General features: G+C 37.9%; 1 protein-coding gene across 3 annotated transcripts in view; it reads left to right on the plus strand.

Moving 5' to 3' along the window:
- The window catches only part of kcnab1b (potassium voltage-gated channel subfamily A regulatory beta subunit 1b), a 175462-nt gene that overhangs the window by 20994 nt on the left and 132398 nt on the right, over positions 1-22070 (plus strand). For 2 of the 3 annotated variants that reach the window (XM_061920157.1, XM_061920156.1), the window contains exon 2: positions 17647-17834. The gene's annotated coding sequence lies outside the window, so the exon portion shown is untranslated. Of the gene's footprint in view, positions 1-17533; positions 17835-22070 lie in introns of those variants that run through there. The other variant, XM_061920155.1, reaches the window with a different exon arrangement.

Genomic DNA, 22070 nt, shown 5'->3' on the forward strand with positions numbered 1-22070 from the left:
CTTTCGGAGACTCTTATTTTGTTAGCGCAGGCGCGATGGAGCGGCGCTTTTATTGTGAAAACAGGAACTGTGCGATCAGTCTTTAGGCGGTTGAAATAAAAAGTGCCTTTTTTCCTTTACACTTTTGATTGATTGATTGAAACTTTTATTATTAGATTGCACAGTACAGTACATATTCTGCACAATTGACCACTAAATGGTAACACCCCAATACGTTTTTCAACTTGTATAAATTGGGTCATGTGACCGCCTGGCTCTGTTTGATTGGTCCAACGTCACCAGTGACTGCATGTGATTGGTGAAACTCAGGCATGCGTGGATTCCACTTTGAAGCTCTGTCATTAACCAAAACAAAAATTAATAGATCGATAAAAAAAAGTAGTGGGTAGCGAGCTGAATGTAGATAAATGGAACGGAGTAAAAGTAGCGTTTCTTCTCTATAAATATACTCAAGTAAAAGTATGTTGCATAAAAACTACTCGTAAAAGTACAATTCATCCCAAAAGTTACTTAAGTAAATGTAACGGAGTAAATGTAGCGCGTTACTACCCACCTCTGTAAATAACCAACTGAGAAGGTGCCTGGTATGTTAACGTAACATATTATGGTAAGAGTCATTCAAATAACTATAACATATAGAACATGCTATACGTTTACCAAACAATCTGTCACTCCTAATCGCTAAATCCGATGAAACCTTCTTCCTCGATGTCGCTTCTAAACCACTCTGTCAACTCCAAAGGTATGCGCCGCTTCCTCTTGTCGTTTTCTGCTGCATATTTCACTACGTCCAGCTTGTAATCTGCAGTACATGATCTCCTTTTCGGTGCCATTTTTGTTCAGCCCTTCTCAGTTTTTATAAGTTACCGCCAACGATGAAATGATCCATTTTAATAGCTACGGCAATAGCATATAGCATATAACATTTAGCATTCAATGACCCACAATGCACTTCTGCCATGACCCTCCCCCGCCCAATTCTAATGGTTGACGTGTGTGTGACGATTGCTGAAATTTACTTTGTCTCTTCCGCGAATAAAGATGAATAATATTATTTGATATTTTACGGTAATGTGTTAATTATTTCACACATAAGTCGCTCCGGAGTATATGTCGCACCACCGGCCAAACTATGAAAAAAACTGCGACTTAAAGTCCGAAAAATACGGTACTTGATTCATTCCGTCTTGATGCTGAATTACAAATGTCTTCACAACTATTGAAAGAAACCTTGACCTTGACCATTTCAAAAAACAATAAAAGTTTCAGAAAGTGCTGCACAGAAGTTGAGACATACTGTACATACTAGGAGAGTTAATAATAGAAAACATTTAACTATGATTACATAAAATACTTCAAAGAAAATAAAATGTTTTAAGACGTGATTTAAAACTCATTAAAGGCCTTCTGAAACCCACTACTACCCACCACGCAGTCTGATAGTTTATATATCAATGATGAAATATTAACATTGCAACACATGCCAAAACAGCCTTTTTAGTTTACTAAATTACAATTTTAAATTTCCCGGGAGTTTGGTCTTCAAAACGTCGTGTAATGATGATGTGTGTGCAAGACGTCACAGGTTTTTAGGAAATATGAGCGCTGCGCACACACACAGCTTCAAGTCGTCTGCTTTAACCGCATAATTACACAGTATTTTGGAGATCTGTGTTGCTGAATCTTTTGCAATTTGTTCAATTAATATTGGAGAAGTCACAGTAAAAAGATGGAGTTGGGAAGCTTTAGCCTTTAGCCACACAAACACACGGTGATTCCTTGTTTAAAATTCATGGAGGTGAAACTTTCCTATGGATCAGAGCGCGGTCAACCAGACATGGATCCTACCGAATGTCAACCAGCAGGTTTCGGTGAGAAAATTGTTGTAAAAAAGTCGCCTCTTACCGGAGATCAGCTGAGTTTGTGCCGTCCGTACAGCTGCCGTCGACTCCCCTGAGACACTGCGCGTCAAGACACCCGTGGAGAAACCCTTCCGTCTATCAGGTACTATTAAACTCACTAAAACACTAGCAACACAATAGAAAGATAAAGGATTTCCCAGAATTAACCCAGTAAATGTCTCTAAAAACATCGGAATCCGTCCCAATGCAATCGCATTTTTTTTCCTTTTTTTTTTTTTCTAGTCCGTCGCTATCAATATCCTCAAACACGAATATTTCATCATCGCTCAAATTAATGGGGAAATTGTCATTTTCTCGGTCTGAATAGCACCTTTTGTTGGAGGCTCCCATTGAAAACAATGTGAATATGTGAGGAGCCATCAAACATGTGACGTCATCGTCTGCGACTTCCAGTAGAGGCAGAGCTTTTCTCTTAGCACCGAAAGTTGCAAACTTTATTGTGGATGTTCTCTACTAAATCCTTTCAGCAAAAATATGGCAATATCGCGGAATGATCAAGAATGACACATAGAATGGACCTGCTATCCCCATTTAAATAAGAATATCTCATTTCAGTAGGCCTTTAAAGAGCGATATTGTTACAAAGTTTTGTTACTCTATGTACAATATTTGCTTCTTCTTTATATTTCAATGTTTAATTCCTATGACATTTTATTCAGCATATCATATGACTCTTTAGAGATTTACTCCACTCTTTCTTTGGCTTTCTGTGGCTTTTTTGCGTCATTGATTGATAGTTAAAGTGCAGCATTTGGTGTACACAAGCAGTGGCTAACTTCTTTTTGCACTTGAAACCTTGTTCAAATGTTACTTAAGATGGTGACAGTTTGACCAATTCCAATGGTACAGTTGTTATTTCTTCAAGAGTGTTTGGTGCAACATTAGCAGATTTATCCGAGCTCCCACGACAGATGTTCACAGTTTGAGATAAAAGGTCAGGGCAACCCGGGTTTTAATCCCATGGTGTCAGAGAGTCTTCTCTCCACAATATACCAGAATATTCTGTGTGTGCACGTATTCGTGGCTGAGCAACAAAACTTACATAAGTCAATCAGAAACTGTCAATGGAGGAATTAAAGCAGAGAGAGAGAGAGAGACCCTCAGGATGATGGCGTCTTTGTCCTCGGAGGGAACGTTCTACTTGATGGTTGTGACTGACACACTTTGGAATAGGATTGACATTGAAGGGTGTGTTTGGCCTTGTGGGCGTGGCTGACATTAACAGTGACAGGCATGTTGCACAATGACCAGACAAACACATTTTTATTTATATTTTCCTGAAGGAACTCACCTGAAGGAATCAATAAAGTACTATCTATCTACATAAATAAGCTTCCTTTGTTTGATGTGGAAGGAGTCGTGTTTGTGTCTTTAATGGCAAACATCACACACAACACTCATTTTGCTACTCGGCTGTCATCAGACGCCTTTCTGCACGCAACTTCTCTGATAAAGCCATGTCACATCAAATATACGCAACACAACAGCGTAAACCCACAACACAACAGCGTAAACCCACAACACGACAACATAGAGCCACAACACAACGACTTTCAGTCGCATGCTTGCAAAAGCCACAACAAATGCAAACATAACTTATTTGATAAAACCTGAAGCCACAACACAATAATCTAAACCCACAACACAACAGCATAAAGCCACAATACAATGACTTTCAGCCATACAATTGCAAAAGCAACAACAGATGCAAGCACCGCAACACAACAGCATCCTTAATAAAGCCTCAAGACAACAACATGAAGCCACAACACAAAAACTTTCAGCCACATGATTGCAAAAGCCACAACAAATGCACACACCACAAAACAACATCTATATAACACTTCAACACAGCAACTTAAAGCCACAACACAACAATGTAAACCCACAACAATACACCATAAAGCCACAACACAACAATGTAAACCCACAACACAACATAAAGCCACAACACAACAACATAAAGCCACAACACAACAACTTTCAGCCACACAATTGCAAAAGCAACAACAAATGCAAGCACCACAACACAACAGCATCCTTAATAAAGCCTCAAGACAACAACATGAAGCCACAACACAATTTTCAGCCACATGATTGCAAAAAAACCACAACCAATGCCAACACCAAAACAGAACATCTTTGATAAAACTTCAACATGGCAACTTAAAGCCACAACACAAAAATGTAAACCAACAACAACATAAAGCCACAGACAATAACGTTAACCAAGAACACAAGATGAAGCCATAACACAACAAGCTAAACCCACAACACAACAACATAAAGCCACAACACAACAAAAAGCCACAAAACAACAAGCTAAACACACAACACAACAACATAAAGTCACAACACAAGAATGTAAACCAAGAACACAAGATGAAGCCATTATACAACAATCTAAACCCACAACACAACAACATAAAACCACAACACAAGAATGTAAACCAAGAACACAAGATGAAGCCATTATACAACAATCTAAACCCACAACACAACAACATAAAGCCACAACATAACATAAAGCCACAAAACAACAATCTAAACCCACAACACAACAATGTAAACCCACAACAAAACAGCATAAAGCCACAACATAAAACCACAACACAACAATCTAAACCCACAACACAACATCATAAAGCCACGACTTACAACACAACAACATAAAGCCACAACACAACGACTTTCAGCCACACAATTGCAAAAGCAACAACAAATGCAAGCACCACAACACAACAGCATCCTTAATAAAGCCACAAGACAACAACATGAATCCACAACACAGCAACTTTCAGCTGCATGATTGCAAAAGCCACAACAAATGCAAACACAGCAACTCAATATCTTTGATAAAACTTCAACACAGCAACTTAAAGCCACAAAACAACAATGTAAACCCACAACACAACAACATTAAGACACAACACAACATAAATCCACAACACAACAATCTAAACCCACAGCACAACAACATAAAGCCACAACCCAACGACTTTCAGCCAAACAATTGCAAAAGCCACAACAAATGCAAACACCACAACACAACATATTTGATAAAACTTCAACACAGCAACTTAAAGCCACAACACAACAATGTAAACCCACAACAAAGCAACATAAAGCCACAACACAACAATTGAAACCAACAACACAACAACATAAAGCGACAACAACTTTCAGCCACAACACAACAACTTTCAGCCACACAATTGCAAAAGCAACAACAAATGCAAGCACCACAACACAACCGCATCCTTAAAAAAGCCTCAAGACAACGACATGAAGCCACAACAACACAAATTTCAGCCACATGATTGCAAAAGCCACAACAAATGCCAACACCAAAACAAAACATCTTTGATAAAACTTCAACACAGCAATTTAAAGCCACAACACAACAATGTAAACCCACAACCACATGAAGCCACAAGACAATAACGTTAATAAAGAACACAAGATGAAGCCATAACACAACAATTCAAACCCACAACACAACAACATAAAGCCACAAAACACCAATCTAAACCCACAACACAACAACATAAAGCCACAAAACAACAATCTAAATCCACAACAACAACATAAAGCCACAACACAAGAATGTCAACCAAGAACACAAGATGAAGCCATTATACAACAATCTAAACCCACAACACAACAACATAAAGCCACAACATAACATAAAGCTACAAAACAACAATCTAAACCCACAACACAACAACATAAAGCCACAACATAACATAAAGCTACAAAACAACAATCTATACCCACAACACAACAACATAAAGCCACAACATAACATAAAGCTACAAAACAACAATCTATACCCACAACACAACAACATAAAGCCACAACATAACATAAAGCTACAAAACAACAATCTATACCCACAACACAACATAAAGCCACAACATAACATAAAGCTACAAAACAACAATCTAAACCCACAACACAACAACATAAAGCCACAACACAACAATGTAAACCCACAACAAAACAGCATAAAGCCACAACATAAAGCCACAACACAACAATCTAAACCCACAACACAACATAAAGCCACAACACAACAACATAAAGCCACAACACAACGACTTTCAGCCACACAATTGCAAAAGCAACAACAAATGTAAGCACCACAACAAAACAGCATCCTTAATAAAGCCTCAAGACAACAACACGAAGCCACAACACAACAACCTTCAGCTGCGTGATTGCAAAAGCCACAACAAATGCAAAGACAACATTTCAATTTCTTTGATAAAACTTCAACACAGCAACTTAAACCCACAACACAACAACATTAAGACACAACACAACATAAATCCACAACACAACGACTTTCAGTCGCATGGTTGCAAAAGCCACAACAAATACAAACATAACACAACACAACACAATAATCTAAACCTACAACACAACAACATATGCCATAACACAACAAATTTCAGCCAAACAATTACAAAAGCAACAATAAATGCAAGCACCACAACACAACAACATCCTTAATAAAGCCACAAGACAAAAACATGAAGCCACAACACAGCAACTTTCAGCCGCATGATTGCAAAAGCCACAACAAATGCAAACACCACCTCACAACATCTTTGATAAAACTTCAACACAGCAACTTAAAGCCACAACACGACAATGTAAACCCACAACACAACAACATAAAGCCACAACACAACAACATAAAGCCACAACACAACAACATAAAGCCACAATACAACAACTTTCAGGTACACAATTGCAAAATCAACGACAAATGCAAGCACCACAACACAATGGCATCCTTAATAAAGCCTCAGGACAACAACATGAAGCCACAACAACACAATTTTCAGCCGCATGATTGCAAAAATCCATAACAAAGGCCAGCACCAAAACAGAACATTGTTGATAAAACTTCAACACAGCAACTTAAAGCCACAACACAACAATGTAAACCCACAACAACATAAAGCCACAACACAATAACGTTAACCAAGAACACAAGATGAAGCCATAACACAACAATCTAAACCTACAACACAACAATATAAAGCCACAAAACAACAATCTAAACCCACAACACAACAACATGAAGCCACAACACAAGAATGTAAACCAAGAACACAAGATGAAGCCATTATACAACAATCTAAACCCACAACACAACAACATAAAGCCACAACATAACATAAAGCCACAAAACAACAATCTAAACCCATAACACAACAACATAAAGCCACAACACAACAATGTAAACCCACAACAAAACAGCATAAAGCCACAACATAAAGCCACAACACAACAATCTAAACACACAACACAACATAAATCCACAACACAACATAAAGCCACAACACGACAATCGAAACCCACAACACAACAACTTAAAGCCACAACACAATGACTTTCAGCCACACAATTGCAAAAGCAACAACAAATGCAAGCACCACAACACAACTGCATCCTTAATAAAGCGAAAACACAACAACATAAAGCCACAAAAACACATATTTCCGCTGCATGATTGCAAAAGCCACAACAAATGCAAACACCACAACACAACATGTTTGATAAAACTTCAACACAGCAACTTAAAGCCACAACACAACAATTTAAACCCACAACAAAACAACATAAAGCCACAACACAACATAAAGCCACAACACAACAATCGAAACCCAAAACACAACAACATAAAGTCACAAAGCAATGACTTTCAGCCACACAATTGCTAAAGCAACAACAAATGCAAGCACCACAAGACAACAGCATCCTTAATAAAGCCACAAGACAACAACATAAAGCCACAACAACACAAATTTCAGTCGCATGATTGCAAAAGCCACAACAAATGCAAACGCCACAACACAACATCTTTGATAAAATTTCAACACAGCAACTTAAAGCCACAACACAACAACGTAAACCCACAACAACATAAAGCCACAAAGCAATAACGTTAACCCATAATACAACAACATAAATCCACAACACAACAATGTACACCAACAACACAACATTAAGCCACAAAACAACTATCTAAACCCACAGCACAACAATAAAGCCAAAATACAATGACTTTCAGCCACACAATTGCAAAAGCAACAACAAATGCAAGCACCACAACACAAAAACATAAAGCCACAACAACACAACTTTCAGCCCCATGATTGCAAACACCACAAAACAACATCTTTGATAAAATTTCAACACAGCAACTTAAAGCCACAACACAACAATGTAAACCCACAACACAACAACATAGAGCCACAACACAATACAGTTAACCCATAACACAACAACACAACAATGTGAACCAACAACACAACATGAAGCCACAACACAGCAATCTAAACCCACAACACAACATGAAGCCACAACACAGCAATCTAAACCCACAACACAACAACATAAAGCCACAACACAATACAGTTAACTCATAACACAACAACACAACAATGTGAACCAACAACACAACATGAAGCCATAACACAGCAATCTAAACCCACAACACAACAACATAAAGCCACAACACAACAACTTTCTCCCACACAATTGCAAAAGCAAAAAAATGCAAGCACCACAACACAACAGCATCCTAAATAAAGCCACAACACAACAACATAAAGCCAAAAAACAATGACATAAAGCCACAACACCACAACTTTCAGCCCGATGATTGCAAAAGCCACAACAAATGCAAACACCACAACACAACATTTTTGATAAAACTTCAACACAACATAAAGCCACAACACAACAACGTAAACCCACAACACATGAAGCCACAACACAACAATCTAAACCCACAACACAACAACATAAAGCCACAACGCAATGACTTTCATCCACAGAATTGCAAAAGCAACAACAAATGCAAACACCACAACACAACAGCATCCTAAATAAAGCCACAACACAACAACATAAAGCCACAACACAACAACATGAAGCCACAACACAACATAAAGCCACAACACAACAACGTAAACCAACAACACAACAATGTAAACCAACAACACAACGTGAAGCCACAATACAACAATCTAAACCCACAACACAACTATCTAAACCCACAACACAACAACAAAAAGCCACAACATAGCAATGTGAACCAACAACACAACATAAAGCCACAACACAACATGTTTGGAAAAGCCACAACAGATCTTTACAAAACCTTTATTGAAGTCCTGATTGTGTGTTCATGGTGTTCCAGTCTGTGATAGTGTACTGCATGTGTGTTGATCTGCTGCAGCTGCATGAGAGGGAAATATTGATTGTTGTTCTGCAGCACATGTTGGTAAATAATATTATGTCTGTGACATTTTCAATCAAACTATAAAAATTGAATATTGGTCGGTGCAGTTGTAAAATGAACAGACCTTTAAGCTTTTCAATCCAGCCCGCCGGACATTCCCAAATATTTTTTTTAGATCTTTGAGATGGAAAGTGTAGCTGCCATTATGATGTGCAGTGATGTTTTCTAATGACCGAAAGTCTTGAACTATACAAAGTATTTCAATGGTTGGAATCTGCGCGTTTGCATGATATACTACTTACTATGGTCATCTCATTAGTTACTATGGTCATCTAATGAGTTACTATGGTAATCTATTTAGTTACTATGGTCATCTAATTTAGTGACTATGGTCATCTAATTTACTTACTATGGCCATCTAATTAGTTACTATGGTAATCTATTTAGTTACTATGGTCATCTAATTTAGTCACTATGGTCATCTAATTTACTTACTATGGTCATCTAATGAGTTACTATGGTCATCTAATTAGTTACTATGATCATATAATGAGTTACTATGGCCATCTAATGAGTTACTATGGTCATCTAATGAGTTACTATGGTCATCTAATGAGTTACTATGGTAATGTATTTAGTTACTATGGTCATCTAATTTAGTGACTATGGTCATCTAATTTACTTACTATGGTCATCTAATTAGTTACTATGGTAATCTATTTAGTTACTATGGTCATCTAATTTAGTCACTATGGTCATCTAATTTAGTTACTATGGTCATCTAATGAGTTACTATGGTCATCTAATTAGTTACTATGATCATATAATGAGTTACTATGGCCATCTAATGAGTTACTATGGTCATCTAATGAGTTACTATGGTCATCTAATGAGTTACTATGGCCATCTAATGAGTTACTATGGTCATCTAATGAGTTACTAATGCCATCTAATGAGTTACTATGGTCATCTAATGAGTTGCTATGGTCATCTAATGAGTTACTATGGCCATCTAATGAGTTACTATAGTCATCTAATGAGTTACTATGGCCATCTAATGAGTTACTATGGTCATCTAATGAGTTACTATGGTCATCTAATTTAGTGACTATGGTCATGTAATTAGTTACTATGGTCCTCTAATGAGTTATTATGGTCATCTATTTAGTTACTATGGTAATCTATTTAGTTACTATGGTCATTTAATTTAGTGACTATGGTCATCTAATTTAGTTACTATGGTCATCTAATGAGTTACTATGGTCATCTAATTAGTTACTATGATCATCTAATGAGTTACTATGGTCATCTAATGAGTTACTATGGTCATGTAATTAGTTACTATGGTAATCTAATTAGTTATTATGGTCATCTATTTAGTTACTATGGTCATCTAATTTAGTTACTATGGTCATCTAATGAGTTACTATGGTCATCTAATTAGTTACTATGATCATCTAATGAGTTACTATGGTCATCTAGTTAGTTACTATGATCATCTAATGAGTTACTATGGTCATCTAATGAGTTACTATGGTCATCTAATTAGTTACTATGGTAATCTAATTAGTTATTATGGTCATCTATTTAGTTACTATGGTCATCTAATTTAGTTACTATGGTCATCTAATGAGTTACTATGGTCATCTAATTAGTTACTATGATCATCTAATGAGTTACTATGGCCATCTATGGTATGACTATGGTCATCTAATGAGTTACTATGGTCATCTAATTTAGTGACTATGGTCATGTAATTAGTTACTATGGTCATCTAATGAGTTACTATGGCCATCCAATGAGTTACTATGGTCATCTAATTAGTTACTATGGTCATCTAATTTAGTGACTATGGTCATCTAATTTAGTTACTATGGTCATCTAATGAGTTACTATGGTCATCTAATTAGTTACTATGGTCATCTAATTTAGTGACTATGGTCATCTAATTAGTTACTATGATCATCTAATGAGTTACTATGGCCATCTAATGAGTTACTATGGTCATATAATAAGTTACTATGGTCATCTAATTTAGAGACTATGGTCATCTAATTAGTTACTATGGTCATCTAATGAGTTACTATGGCCATCTAATGAGTTACTATGGTCATCTAATTAGTTACTATGGTCATTTAATTTAGTTGCTATGGTCATCTAATTTAGTTGCTATGGTCATCTAATGAGTTATTATGGTCATCTAATTAGTTACTAGGGTCATCTAAATAGTTACTATAGTCATCTAATTTAGTGACTATGGTCATCTAATTTACTGTAGTTACTATGGTCATCTAATTTAGTGACAATGGTCATCTAATTTACTGTAGTTACTATGGTCATCTAATTAGTTACTATGGTCATCTAATTAGTTACTATTGTCATCTAATGAGTTACTATGGTCATCTAATTAGTTACTATGGTAATCTAATTAGTTACTATGGTAATCTAATTAGTTACTATGGTCATCTAATTAGTTACTATTGTCATCTAATGAGTTACTATGGTCATCTAATTAGTTACTATGGTAATCTAATTAGTTACTATGGTCATCTAATTAGTTACTATTGTCATCTAATGAGTTACTATGGTCATCTAATTAGTTACTATGGTAATCTAATTAGTTACTATGGTCATCTAATGTAGTTACTATGGTCATCTAATTAGTTACTATCGTCATCTAATTAGTTAAAGCTAAAGTTAAAGTACCAATGATTGTCACACACACACTAGGTGTGGCAAAATTATTCGCTGCATTTGACCAATCACACTTGATCACCCCCTGGGAGGTGAGGGGAGCAGTGGGCAGCAGCAATGCCACGCCCGGAAATCAATTTTGGTGATTTAACCCCCAATTCCAACCCTTAATGCTGATTTATAGTCTTTGGTAATACTCGGCCAGGGTTTGAACTCGTTACTGTGGAATTCTAAGTCACAGCAGCTCAGACGAGGCACCAAGCAGTGTGGGTGGGAAGCATTTCCACAGAGTGTTTCCAGAGCCTGAAATGTGTTTTTACTAAAGTAAGATATATACCAAATAGTAGGTGGGGGGTTTTTTTACCCTTCGCGTTAATATTTTGCTGTGTTTTTTGCATTTTTGTTGCGTTTCGCTTGATTGTAAAATATGTTGATAGAGAGGGTAGGTGACATTCTAATGTTGTCAATATTCAGTGTTTTATCGTTCGTAGTTAATATTGTAAATCACCCATTCATTATTTTCATGTACATTCCATTCCTTTTTTTTAAGGCGGACTGTGATAATGTTTTTAGCATTCAATCAGACATTATTGTGAGGTTTTTTATTAGTGTTGCTAAAAATGGATATACGGGCCCCAAGACACTTTTTTTCTCTAAATTTAGCCCCGCCGAGTCAAAATAATTGCCCAGGCCTGGTATATGAGATGCTTCCACACTTACTGATGAACATTTCCGTCACTCTGCACATCCTGAAGTACGGTTCAGTTATTTATTTTTTTATTCTTTATTTATTTTTTGTCCTGTCCAGCTTCTCAGGCAAATCATATACTTGATGTAGATGCCCATATCGACTGTTCAGATTTACTTTACAAAAGAAAAGTGTAGGATACTTCTCTTGTTGCCTTATTTGTATTTTACTTTATTTAATGTATTTATATTATTATTTGGTGCAGCCGGGCCGAGGCAGGAGGGGATAGAAAGAGAAAAAAAGGAAGAGAGAGGGCGAAATTGTGGGGACAAGAGGGGGATTAGACAGAGAGCGAAAAACAACAACAGCAAACACAACAATGACAACAATAACAACAACAATAGAGACACATCAGCACATACGATATGTACACATAGGATGGTAAAAGTGATAGCAAATAGCAAATGCAGTTAGCTGAATGAATAATAATACAGAAATAACAATGAGCATATTTACACTATAAAAGGAGCATTACAAACACCAATAGAGATAGCGCTATTGATAATGAACAATACCAATAATTTGCCTCTATTATCAACAATACAGTTGTTCAAATGCAACAATACATATATGTAATGATAACTACAGGTAAAAAACGAATACCTAAAAATGAAGGGAAAGGAAGAGAAGCAGCCTATATTAACCTTGTAGATTGTTATAGTAAAAATAGGTTAAGCTTTGTCAGTGTGTCATGTGTTACCCAGTTTCCCCTAGGGCAACAACGTTAATATATGTTTGATGAAACGTGATTATGTGCATGAGTGTATGTATGTATATGTACTTCTATACGTACACAACATGTAAATGTATGTTTATGCAGTGAATGTATATGTACAGTATGTGTATATGTATGTTTGTACAGTGAATATATATGTACAGTATGTGTATATGTATGTTTGTACAGTGAATATATATGTACAGTATGTGTATATGTATGTTTATACAGTGAATGTATATGTACAGTATGTGTATATTTATGTTTGTTCCGTGAATGTATATGTACAGTATGTGTATATTTATGTTTGTTCCGTGAATGTATATGTACAGTATGTGTATATGTATGTTTGTACAGTGAATATATATGTACAGTATGTGTATATGTATGTTTGTACAGTGAATATATATGTACAGTATGTGTATATGTATGTTTATACAGTGAATGAATATGTACAGTATGTGTATATTTATGTTTGTTCCGTGAATGTATATGTACAGTATGTGTATATGTATGTTTGTACAGTGAATATATATGTACAGTATGTGTATATGTATGTTTGTACAGTGAATATATATCAATCAATCAATCAATGTTTACTTATATAGCCCTAAATCACTAGTGTCTCAAAGGGCTGCACAAACCACCACGACATCCTCGGTAGGCCCACATAAGGGCAAGGAAAACTCACACCCAGTGGGACATTGGTGACAATAATGACCCAGTGGGACGTCGGTGACAATGATGACTATGAGAACCTTAGAGAGGAGGAAAGCAATGGATGTCGAGCAGGTCTAACATGATACTGTGAAAGTTCAATCCACAATGGATACAACACAGTCGCGAGAGTCCAGTCCAAAGAGGATCCAAGACACAGCAGCGAGAGTCCCGTTCACAGCGGAGCCAGCAGGAAACCATCCCAAGGGTAGCGGACCAGCAGCGCAGAGATGTCCCCAGCCGATACACAGAGGGACATAGATGAAAAAGAAAAGAAACGGCAGATCAACTGGTCTAAAAAGGGAGTCTATTTAAAGACTAGAGTATACAAATGAGTTTTAAGGTGAGACTTAAATGCTTCTACTGAGGTGGCATCGCGAACTGTTACCGGGAGGGCATTCCAGAGTACTGGAGCCCGAACGGAAAATGCTCTATAGCCCGCAGACTTTTTTTGGGCTTTGGGAATCACTAATAAGCCGGAGTCCTTTGAACGCAGATTTCTTGCCGGGACATATGGTACAATACAATCGGCAAGATAAGATGGAGCTAGACCGTGTAGTATTTTATACGTAAGTAGTAAAACCTTAAAGTCACATCTTAAGTGCACAGGAAGCCAGTGCAGGTGAGCCAGTACAGGCGTAATGTGATCAAACTTTCTTGTTCTTGTCAAAAGTCTAGCAGCCGCATTTTGTACCAACTGTAATCTTTTAATGCTAGACATGGGGAGACCCGAAAATAATACGTTACAGTAGTCGAGGCGAGACGTAACAAACGCATGGATAATGATCTCAGCGTCTTTAGTGGACAGAATGGAGCGAATTTTAGCGATGTTACGGAGATGAAAGAAGGCCGTTTTAGTAACGCTTTTAATGTGTGCCTCAAAGGAGAGAGTTGGGTCGAAGATAATACCCAGATTCTTTACCGTGTCGCCATGTTTAATTGTTTGGTTATCAAATGTTAGAGTTGTATTATTAAATAGAGTTCGGTGTCTAGCAGGACCGATAATCAGCATTTCCGTTTTTTTGGCGTTGAGTTGCAAAAAGTTAGCGGACATCCATTGTTTAATTTCATTAAGACACGCCTTCAGCTGACTACAATCCGGCGTGTTGGTCAGCTTTAGGGGCATGTAGAGTTGGGTGTCATCAGCATAACAGTGAAAGCTAATACCGTATTTGCGTATGATGTCACCTAGCGGCAGCATGTAGATGCTGAAGAGTGCAGGGCCAAGGACCGAACCCTGGGGAACTCCACACGTTACCTTAACGTAGTCCGAGGTCACATTGTTATGGGAGACACACTGCATCCTATCAGTAAGATAAGAGTTAAACCAAGACAGGGCTAAGTCTGACATACCAATTCGTGTTTTGATACGTTCTAATAAAATATTATGATCGACGGTATCGAAAGCAGCGCTAAGATCGAGGAGCAGCAACATAGATGACGCATCAGAATCCATCGTTAGCAATAGATCATTAGTCATTTTTGCGAGGGCTGTCTCCGTGGAGTGATTCGCCCTGAAACCGGATTGAAAGGTTTCACATAGATTGTTAGACGCTAAGTGTTCATTTAACTGCTCCGCAACAATTTTTTCAAGGATTTTTGAAATAAAGGGAAGGTGAGACACCGGTCGGTAATTTACCATGAGGTCAGGATCGAGGTTAGGTCTTTTAAGAAGAGGATGAATAACCGCTTTTTTGAATGCTAGGGGAACAGTGCCCGAGGAGAGTGATAAGTTTATAATATTTAGCACTGATGGACCTAATAATAAAAAAAGCTCCTTGATCAGTTTCCCAGGAAGAGGGTCAAGTAAACATGTTGTCTGTTTTATTCCATTTACACGTTGTAACAATTCCTCTAATGTTATTTCCTCAAAACGAGAGAAACTATTTTGGAGGGCAGTATCCGCCGTATATACAATCGTGTCAGTGTTAATAGAACCCCGTTGTAGCTGGGACGCATTGTCTTTAATCTCCTTTCTAATGACTTCAATTTTCTTACTAAAGAATTGCATAAAGTCATCAGCTGAGTGGGTTGAGCTACTGGAAGGAATCCCTTGTTGGGTTAGCGATGCTACCGTACTAAACAAAAATTTAGGATCGTTTTTATTACGGTGGATGAGATTTGAGTAATATTTAGCTTTAGCTAAGGTAAGCATGCGTTTATAAGTTATTAAACCATCACTCCATGCTTGATGGTGCACCTCAAGTTTAGTCGTGCGCCATTTGCGTTCCAGCTTTCTACATAATAATTTCTGAGCTCTAGTTTCTTCTGTAAACCACGGGGTGCGCTTTTTTGGAGCCTTTTTTAACTTTAGCGGTGCTATGTTATCAATGGTTTCGCGCAGGGCGTCGTTAAAGTTGTTAGTGAGGTTATCAATAGAGCCCACATACTTTGGGAATGGTGCCATTACCGAGGGCAGTAGGTCAGCAAGAGTTGTCGTTGTGGCTGTATTAATGTTGCGGCTGCTATAGCAGGTATTATTATTATTAGTTTGACGAACATGCGTCTGAACCTCGAATTTTATAAGGTAATGATCGGACAATACTTTAGTATACGGGAGTATCGTAACTTTGGAAACGGTGATGCCCCTGACAAGCACTAGGTCTATCTTATTACCGTTGCGATGCGTGGGTTCATTTATTATTTGTGTGAGACCACAGCTATCAATTACAGTCTGGAGCGCTATGTACAGTATGTGTATATGTATGTTTATACAGTGAATGTATATGTACAGTATGTGTATATTTATGTTTGTTCCGTGAATGTATATGTACAGTATGTGTATATGTATGTTTATACAGTGAATGTATATGTACAGTATGTGTATATGTATGTTTATACAGTGAATGTATATGTACAGTATGTGTATATGTATGTTTGTACAGTGAATGTGCGTGTAGATGAACGAACTTTGAGTATGTATGTATGTATGAATGTATGTGGGTATGTGATTTATTTTCTTAACTCATCGAACACAATTGTGAAGATATAAATAAAACCTGCTGGCCCCCGGGGCTGCATGGATGTTGAATGAAGCATGAAATCCTACATTGTCACATTACGACTCAGTTGGGGGGACAATAAAAGACGCCTTCCTCAACTGCTGAGTTCATGCTATGCTTCATCTCAACCTGCCATCTGCCCCACTTTGCTCGGTCTTTGAAGGCATAAATAAGCCGACTGTCCTTGCTGGAAAAGTCCTTCAGGACAGAATTGGGGGTCAAAGGGTGTGGGATGAACTGGAAAAGTTTGTGTGGAGAGGTCATGCTCTGTAATGGCAGGACAACAAATCAGTGAAGTGAAGAGTTCCTATGAGGTTCACATGGAGGTTATTCCATCTTGTAGAAATCATGCCAGAGGTGTTTTCCCATAAATAACTGTCCATCAACTCGCTTTATTCCCATTCAGAATGCACCTCTCTCTCTTTCTGCAGTTCTCTAAGTGTAAGCCAGCAACACACACACACACTCTCTCTCCCCCTCGCTGTTTTTACGCTCGCCCGCCTCCTCGCTGCATCTGTCCTCCTCTCAAGTGAAGCGACCATGCATCTTAGTTCACCCTCCTCTCCGCTTGTCACCATACATTCCAGTGTGCCTTCATCGCCGAGCGGAGCCCTCTCGCCTCCACGCCAGAGACCGTAAACTGCTGCCGTCGCAGGACTTGGGGGGGAACAGGACCCAGCCAGTCCTTGGAGACCTTTGCTGGGGACCCTCATCTCTCGAGGGACACCACGTCAGCCGGGAATCTGGACTTGACATCCATGAAGACCCATTCCAAGTAAGAACACTTTGGGTTGACTGCAGGATGCAGGATGTTCTGCAGCAACAGAGCTTGTATGCAGAAGTGGTGACTCTGCTCAGCTGTGTTGAGGAAATAGGGGTACAGTACAGGTCAAGTCTATTTTTGGACCACATATTATTAAACTCCAGTGCCCAAAAAAGTTACTTGCCATTGTACGCTTAAACGTGAACTATACCAGGGGTGCTTTACCTTATTTACCCCAGGGACTAACTTTTCCAATGCAGAGGGGTCCAAGACCCATTTAAATATCAACACTGAATTAGTCATTTCAATAATCATATCTAACCTTCTTACAAAACCCCAAACCAGTGAAGTTGGCACGTTATGATTCGTAAAAAATAAAAATAAAAAGAATACAATGATTTTCAAATCTTTTTCAACATATATTCAATCGAATACCACAGAACACTTTTCCACTTTGCATCAGTCCATCTTATATGAACTCGGGCCCATCAAAGCAAGCGGTGTTTCTGGGTGTTGTTGATAAATGATTTTCGCTTTGCATTGTAGAGTTTTAACTTGCACTTACAGATGTAGCGACGAACTTTCGTGACTGACAGTGGTTTTCTGAATTGTTCCTGAGCCCATGTGGTGATATACTTACGAACCTATGTCGATTTTTGATGCAGTACCGCCTGTGGGATCGAAGGTCACGGGCATTCAATGTTGGTTTTCAGCCTTGCTGCTTACGTGCAGTGATTTCTCCAGATTCTCTGAACCTTTTGATTGATTGATTGATTGATTGATTGATTGATTGATTGATTGATTGATTGAAACTTTTATTAGTAGATTGCACAGTACAGTAAATATTCCGTACAATTGAACACTAAATGGTAGCACCCGAATAAGTTTCCCAACTTGTTTAAGTCGGGGTCCACGTTAATCAATTCATGGTACAAATATATACCATCAACATAATACAGTCATCACACAAGTTAATCATCATAGTATTTACATTGAATTATTTACAATCCGGGGGGTGGGATGAGCAGCTTTGATTGATATCAGTACTTAAGTCATCAATAAGTGCATCAGTTTAAGTCAGGGTCCACGTTAATCAATTCATGGTACACACATATACTATTAGCATAATACAGTCATCACACAAGTTAATCATAATAGTATACACATTGAATTATTTACTTTATTTACAATCCGGGGGTGGGATGAGGAGCTTGGGTTGATATCAGTACTTCAGTCATCAACAATTGCATCAACAGACAAATGGACATGGAGACTGTATGGGTATGGGTATAGTAGGATATGTACAGCGAGCAGAGAACATAGTGAGTTCAGAGAGCATAAGAACAAGTACGTATATACATTAGAAATACATTTGATTATTTACATTAGGTTATTTACAATCCGGGGAGATGGGATGTGAATGAAGGAGGGTATTAGTAAAGGGTTGAAGTTGCCTGGAGGTGTTGTTTTAGAGCGGTTTTGAAGGAGGATAGCGATGCACTTCCTTTTACACCTGTTGGGAGTGCATTCCACATTGATGTGGCATAGAAAGAGAACTAGTTGAGACCTTTGTTAGATCGGAATCTGGGTTTAACGCGGTCTGTGGAGCTCCCCCTGCTGTTGTGGTTATGGCGGTCATTTACGTTAAGTAGTTTGACATGTACTTTTGTATCAGGGAGGTGTAGCAGATTTTATAGACTAGGCTCAGTGCAAGTTGTTTTACTCTGTCCACCACTCTGAGCCAGCCCACTTTGGAGAAGTGGGTTGGAGTGAGGTGTGATCTGGGGTGGAGGTCTAAAAGTAACCGGACTAGCTTGTTCTGGGATGTTTGGAGTCTAGATTTGAGGGTTTTGGAGGGGCTGGGTTACCAGGGGGTGCAAGCGTAATCGAAAAAGGGTTGAATGAGAGTTCCCGCTAGAATCTTCAAGGTGCTTTTGTTGACCAGAGAGGAGATTCTGTAGAGACCGTAGATGGTGAAATTCCTAAATGCCTTGCAATAGCTGGTTGAGAAATTGTCAAACAATTTGCTCGCGCATTTGTTAACAAAGTTGTGACCCTCGCCCCATCCTTGTTTGTGAATGACTGAGCATTTCATGGAAGCTGCTTTTATACCCAATCATGGCCCCCACCTGTTTCCAATTAGCCTGTTCACCTGTGGGATGTTCCAAATAAGTGTTTGACGAGCATTCCTCAACTTTCTCAATTTGTTTTGCCACTTGTGCCATCTTTTTTGTTACATGTTGCAGGCATCAAATTCCAAATTAGCTAATATTTGCAAAAAATAACGTTTTCCAGTTTAAACGTTAGATATCTTGTTTTTGCAGTCTATTCAATTGAATACAAGTTGAAAAGAATTTGCAGATCATTGTATTCTGTTTTTATTTACCATTTACACAACGTTCCAACTTCACTGCTTTTGGGTTTTGTACATTTTACAACCTTGTCAAATGATATGAAAACACGTTATTATTTATTAAGCACACAAACCTTAGGAATATGTCAGGCTGATTAGTAAAATAAATACCAACCAAATATACTGCATAAGAAGGGATTGTAATGAAATCAAATTGGCATACAAATATACAGTTCTAAAATAAAATAAATTAATAATGAATATGTTTCTGCACTAATTTGTCATTACAATTAAAGTGCAAATGAAAATCCAGCTTTGCTACTTTAGTCATAATTTTTGCGCTTTAAAAACTTTACTGTGATTTCAGTGCAAGACATCTTCCTGTTTGTTTTAATATTGTTATCACTGCCACAAGTGGTGGAAAGGTGTATTATGACTAAGCACAGCTGCACCCTAACAGACCACAGCTAAGAAACAGAAATTTTTGGCCCGCCCTGCAGGGGGCACTTGTGGCCCTATGGTTAAGAAACACTGAACTGTACTGTACTTCTTTCTCAGTCATTATTTCTCTTTTGTTAACACATACTTTACCATTATTGGAGCTATGTACACTAGGGCTTTCTTCAGGGACCAGATTCAAGTTAAGGCTGTCCTCACCATATACATTTTTAGTTGCCTCTTGGTATAATTACTGGTACACAATTGGCCCTTTACAGTATTGGATAATCATTATTCACCAACAATCTGGTGGAAAACCTGCTCAGGAATCAGAAGTCAAGAAAACATTCAGATATGAAAGTTCCACTTGAAATAATTTGTTGCAACAAATAATATTGAGTTAAGAAGAAATTCATTTTTTTTTTGTAAAAGAGGAAATGCCTTATTGACGGACATTACTTACAGCCTTTTGTGGGCCACGATCATGATCACCATTGAGGGAATAAGCGGTAGGAAATGGATGGATGGATGGATGGATTTTATGGTTACGTGTTAATAATTTCACACATAAGTTGCTCCTTAGTATAAGTCGCACCCCTGGCCAAACTATGAAAAAAACTGCAACTTTTAGTCCGAAAAATACGGTAAGTACCAATGATTGTCACACACACACACACACACACACACACACACTAGGTGTGGCAAAATTATTCTCTGCATTTGAACCATCACCCTTGATCACCTCAGAACTGAAGCCCATTTGCCCGCATAGAAAGTGTGGATAAAGAAATATAAAACTATTATATTTGATCACCCTATTGCATGTTTTTTTTTCAACTCTGGTCCATGATTACTTCAAAACTGATATGGTGAATATTATGAGCAAAAAAAAAATTTAAAAGAGTGGCCATTTTTAAACTTCGCTACTCTTCCATTGCTTCCTCGTGCTCTTTCAGCGTTTCCTCTAGCACCTTGAGGAAAACATCAGTAGAAAAGGATGCAAAATAGAATACAAGCAGCTTACCTTCCGTGATCTCGTTTATAATCACCAGCTCTAAAATTCTTTCTCTATTTTTTTTTTTTTTTTTGCAGGTTCTGTCTCAGTCTTTTTCCCTTTGTGGGTGCTCCTGATTTTTTGGTATCACATTGAGCTTGAGTCATTTCATTTTTTTCCATCTAAACTCTGACCGAAATTTTCTTCTTTTTTAAGTCATTGTCATTAAAATGTGGCTGCAAATTTAAAAATTCATTTTGCGTGAGTTAATTTGACAGGAGAGGTCCATACTTTCCATCCATCCATCCATTTCTACCGCTTATTCTCTTTGGGGTCGCGGGGGGCGCTGGTGCCTACCTCAGCTACCATTGGGCCATACATTCCTCATTTGGAAAAGTATGCAGGCTGACCCAGCACGCACGAAACATTAAAACAACATTGAGAACTTGTTGAATTAGGTCCT

Source organism: Nerophis ophidion, linkage group LG14, assembly GCF_033978795.1.
Source record: "Nerophis ophidion isolate RoL-2023_Sa linkage group LG14, RoL_Noph_v1.0, whole genome shotgun sequence".
NCBI classification, from domain to species: Eukaryota; Metazoa; Chordata; class Actinopteri; order Syngnathiformes; family Syngnathidae; genus Nerophis; species Nerophis ophidion.